Here is a 5,812-nt window from a genome sequence, read left to right as displayed (position 1 = left end):
CTCTCCCGCCTGCTGTCGGCCTGATCCTCACCCATCCCCTGTGCCAGTTCCTGCCTCCTTGGACCACTTCCCATGGCTGCAGCACTCTCCTGCCAAGAGCCAGCACTTGGGTGTTGAGGTCCTCAGTATTACTACTGGAGCTAGCTCTTACCTTAGCCTACCTGTTACTCTCTCTGTCATCCTTTGTTCTTATTCAGCAGGCTGCGCCTCTCCTTCAACCGCAGATTACATCACTAGCAGTCCAGTCAATGCAGTGTTCCTAGCTGCCCCGAGATTGGCGGAAGGACCGGCTCTGTCCACTTGTCACTTCTATAACTCATTAAAATACATTTAATGAGTCCTGCATTTCTGAGTCCGAACTAGCACAAATGTATGGTTCACCATTTCTCAAAGCTTCCTAAAGGTGGTGCCTCAAATTTCTGGGTATTGTTTTATATATATTGTGAAGTGACATTAAGATTTCTTTTAGGTGAGGCCTGAACTGTGAAGCAGCACAATTTATAACAAACAATAAAAGCACAAAATCATTACCAGTAGAAATCCATTTTTGAATAAGAGGTAACGAAACAAAAAGGGACCGACTTTTACAGCTGACATTTTTGTTTTTGCACAAATGGCAACTCACTGACAGACGCCAAACAGCTGGCACATCATTTGTCCTTCCTCGGATAAGCTGTTGTGTTTACAAATTTCCTATCGTAGTCATTATTCTGAAGGTTACAAGTGTATCAAGTTTTGGATGCATTTTGTGGAGTATTTGCCCTGTGTGGTGCCTTTTGTATTGAACATTTGAAAGCTTGTACCAGCGGTTATGGCATGACGATGGCGCGGTGGCAGTGTAGTTGTCTCAGAGTGAGAAGGTTTCGGGTTCGCATCCTTTGTGTGCGGAGTATTTGCACTGTTGGGTGGGGTGCGCGGTGGGATTCGTGGTGGCGCAGTTGTCAGTCTGAGGATGATATGGAGTCATTCGTAAGCTCCTAATACCCAGAAGCTGGTAAACCTGCTTAAGCAAAGTGGAAATGAAGTTAGTGCCTTGATCAGTTAATATCTCATGGGGAAGTCCAACTCTAGAGAAAAACTGAATAAAGCAACTGCCTTGGCCTTAATCGGTTTAAAGGGAAACACTTCTGGATATTTTGTTGCATAGTCAATGATCACCAGCATATAACGGTTTCCTGCTTTACTCCTTTCCACTGGACCAACAATGTCCATGCCCAAATGTTCAAAAGGGCTGGAGATAACAGGAAGGGGCTGAAGGGGAGCTCATGAAGGGAACTTGGTTGAGGTTTTCTGACACTGCAGAATTGAATAATATCAGCATGCATTCCAGGCCAATAAAAACGTTGTTTAATATGGGCTGTAGTTTTATGCTTTCTTAAGTGGCCAGCCCAAGGGATAGAGTAAGCCAAAGCAAGTACAGCATCCCGAACAGACTGAGGAACAACTAGCTGCTTGACTGCTCCATGCTGGCGAAAAAGTACTCCCTTCTGAAGGAAAAACTCCTCAGTCATACTAAAGTCAGGCTCAGTGCCCAATTCCCTCTCTTGTGCTCTGTGTAACCATGAAACTAGATGTGGATCCTCCTGCTGCATGTCAGCCATGTTGCTAGGAATCTTAAAACCCACATATGCATCAGATGTAGGATCTACTGCCGATTGAACAACAGTGCGTTTGAATTTTTCCTGCTTTCTCTGCCTGCATGATTTTTGTGACTTCCCAGGTGCAGTCTCCAGATCAACATTGTAATGACAGGTAGTGACCTTGGGGTGTCACTGTGGGGAGACACATAATGTGATACGGTATTAGGGTAGTACACGAGAGAGAGAGAGCTACACAGTTGTTATGATCTGTTATGTATGGTGGAGGGGGGTGGAAATAAAGAGTCCAAACACTGAGAACTCACGTTGGAGTGGAACTAATTCTTTTATGTCTGTTGGAGGCATACACAGACATTACAAGCATAAAAAAAGGCAGGGCACTGAGGGTTTCTGAATGTTGGTCTGACTGTCTAGCTTGAGCTCTAGTCACAACCACATTACATTTTTGATTCAAGTGCAACAAATCAAAAAGTACTGACAGATCACGACCTAACACTACTGAAAAAGGCAAATTAGGCACAATTCCAACATTCAGAAGGTGGTCCTGCATCTTAATAAACATATCTGCAGTGGGATAAGGTTTTTCATCCCCATGAACACAACAAATAGGGATCATATCATTAACACAAACAACATTAGATGGCACCAATTTACTATGCACCAAGGTCTGATCACTGCCAGTATCAATTAAAGCCTGAACAGCCTGGCCATTCACCTCAATAGGGACATTCACTTCAATAGGGATCATTCTCATTTTTTGACCACAATCAGCATTAGGTTCACCACCATGATGGGGCATAAAGCACATTTGAGTTAGTTTTGCAGGGTTTTTTTTTTTGGACAAACTGGCTTAGTGTGCCCTTCTTGCCCACAAAGGTAACAAATTGGCAGTTTACCATGCAGTTTTAAAGGTAACTTTACTGGTCCGTTCTCCCTCACCAGAAACGTCTCCCCACTCGTGCTTACCCTCTGATGGGATTGAAGAACAGTCGACTTACGAATGTCTTTAGTGGATTTCCATGCAGTATAACTCCACGGTTGATTCTTCTTCTGAGCAGCCACAAACACCTCAGACAATGTGGCTATACAGTATATTTACCTTTCAACAAGGAAGGCTCTGGAATTTATTTTCAGTGCAACTTCATCTGTTTCAATAAATGCCATAAAGTGCCAGTATCATCGAATCAGGCTTTACATACTGTAGTTCAAGTATCCACAATATTGTCCCTTCAACATTTTTAAACAAGCGATGTTGTTCCGAAAGTAATCACAATGACATACTGTAGCGCCAATTGGCACATCAAACCCATTGCACTGGTAGAAATCGAAGCACAAAGTTTAAGAAATGAGAACCTCTAACACATGGGAGCACAGTGGCACAGTGGTTAGCCGTTGCCTCACAGCGAGAAGGTTCCGGGTTCGAGCCCCACCTGGGACCTTTCTGTGTGGAGTTTGCATGTTCTCCCCGTGCTTGCGTGGGTTCTCTCCAGGTACTCCGGCTTCCTCCCACAGTCCAAAGACATGCAGCTTAGGATGATTGGTGTCTCTAAATTGCCCATAGGAGTGCGTGTGTGTGGTTGTTCGTCTATGTGTTAGCCCTGCGATGGATTGGCGACCTGTCTAGGGTGTACCCCGCCTTCGCCCGATTGCCGGCCGTAAACGGTAGAAAATGAATGAATGAACCTCTAACACTTCAAAGCATAGTGCCTCTTAGATAAGCCAACAAACTTTAAAGGTTAAGGCCTGGCTTGGTCTGATGACTAGTTAGTCCCACTGCTCTGTTTGTTTGCAGTCATAGGTTAATAGAGTTGCACAACAGAAACAGCTTGATGCTTCCCATTGAAATGGGTCAGCCCCACAAATACACAGACATGCAAGTGTTTTGAAAAAACAGGAGAAGCGTGGCTGTAATGTAAAAATTCCACTGGCTCTTATTGGGAAATAGCTAGGCATCACAGAAAACCCACAAATACACCAATCAATACTTTCTACAAGATGTTAGGCTCTTGTCAGTCTTGTTGACTGTCATTTAGATGGCAGACTTACTCAGGCTCTATAATGATAGTCAAATCTGACTTTCAAATTTGGTGGTGACTGGCAGAGGTGGGACAAATTGTCTCTAAGAAGTCACAAGTTAGTGTCACGTCTTGAGTGTTAGATCCCAGTTCAGTTTCCAGGTTAAGGCCAACAAGCCTCAAGTCAAATTCAAGTCCCAAACTTCCTGTTTGAGTTCTAAACAAGTCATTATGCACCCTTCACCAAAATTCATGCATTTGAATTTTTCAGAATAACAGCAGCTGGTCCAATTAAATACAAAATTAATAATTAGCAATTTTGAAAATGTGTGTGTATTACAGTACTTTGAAATAAACTTCATAACATTTAAGCCTAAAATAAGCTTTTTGTAAACAAGCTCTAAACCCAACATACTTCCACCGGTATAACAAACGTGTTAGTGAAAATGAGTTTATTTACACATGCAGCAGATAAACAGGAACATTTTTTAGAACTCAAGGAAGGTAGTCGTTGTGAGCCATAAGTGAAATCACTAGTCAGTGGTATCAAAAGTCAAACTGCACATTATTTTATTTTGTCAAGTCAAGATGGCAGAGTCATCATGTACCTTTAAAATTTGGGGGTAAGGCCAAAGACACTACTTCTCTGTCATTTGCTGAGTGAACAGGGTGAGTGAGGTTTGACTGAGGATTGGGTTAAGGCTTGGTTAATTGAGTGAAAAATGGGTGTGTTATGGTTCGGTCCTGTGCTCCCTGTTTTTCTGTTGCTTTTCCCTGTTTCCCTCTGCCTGTCACAAACTTAGCCAGTGTAATCATTCATCATTACATTCACCTGCTTCTCATTACCGCCTGGTTCAGCTCCCCACGCCCTTTTCCCTCAGTTCCCCGCTGGTCCGTAACCGAAGCCACTCCACATGTTTCTATGCTACGGGAAGTTACCTCTAGCTTCGGCTTCTCATCCTACCTGTGAGATTACCTGTAAAAGTTGCCCACTTCCAGAAACACACCAATTCTCCACTCTCTACTTCTTCAGTGTGCCCAGTGTTCTCAAGCTCACTGCTACTCTGCTCTTCTCTCCACCGGTCAACCCCACTATCTCCAGCTCACCTTTCTCTACCCTCCACCCCTCCGGTGAGTCCTGCTGTCTCCAGCTCGTCATTACTCTGCTCTCCACTCCTTTGTCAACCTCCGCTTCACCTCCACCTTCCCAATCTTCTTATCTCTCGCCTCCACCTCACCTGTGTGCCCTGCTTCACTAGTCCAGCCAGTTTTCATCCCCAGCTCGAACTACCTTCTCTCCTGCACCTCCCATCCAGAATCATCTCTGCCTGCTGTTCCAGTCCAGAACTGACTCTGCTGCTGTTTTCTCTCCCTCTCTCTCCCCCAATCATATTGCCTGCCATTTACAATAAACTTTACTTTTTATTCTCGCTCTTGGACTGTGTGTTGGTACATTGGGTCCAGCTACTTCATAACAGTATGGACCAGTCAAAATGGAGCCAGCCGACATCACCTGAGACTTGGATGTACTGGTCAACTTGGTCAGAGGACTGTCCTGCAGCACTGATTCGACCAAGAACCCGGTGAAGTGTTTGAACATCCTGGGACGGATAGAACAGCTCACCCGGGACTGCCTGTGGCTCAGTGGAAGCCCTTGGTGGGAGGTGATGTTGGGATGCATGGCAAACACCCAGAGGGGCCTACTCAGACAAGTGCTAGTACAATGGTTCCCTTATAACCATGGTGAAGGAACAGGACTGGACTGAAAGAAGTTGTCTCGCCTCCACCTTGTCCACCCCAGCAACTATTCCTTGGCCTTCTCTTACCACCTGCTCCCCAAGCCCCAAACCTGCCATCCAGTTGGGTGCCCTCTCCCTGTTCTCGGCCCCAGACTTTGATCCATAACCCTGCGACTTCTTTCCCTCTTCCTTTGACGCGACAAGCACTCTGTCCTTGGGAGCCAGGAAGGAAGAAGCCCAGAAGAAAGGGCCAGATCAAGCCTGATCCCCAGCTGCAGCCTTCATCTCACCCTGTTCCCTGGCCTGGTCCCCAGCTGTGGCCTCTGTCCCCGAGCTGTGCTTCGCCTCCAGGGCACCGACAGAGGAGGCAACCAATGCAGCCAGCTCCCCCGGCCCAGAAGCCACCAGCAAAAAGGGCAACCATTGCAGCCAGTCCCCCCGGCCCAGGGGGGCACCGACA

Source organism: Monopterus albus, unplaced genomic scaffold (assembly GCF_001952655.1).
Source record: "Monopterus albus unplaced genomic scaffold, M_albus_1.0 scaffold233.1, whole genome shotgun sequence".
Lineage (NCBI taxonomy): Eukaryota > Metazoa > Chordata > Actinopteri > Synbranchiformes > Synbranchidae > Monopterus > Monopterus albus.
Note: the sequence above shows the minus strand (reverse complement) of the source record.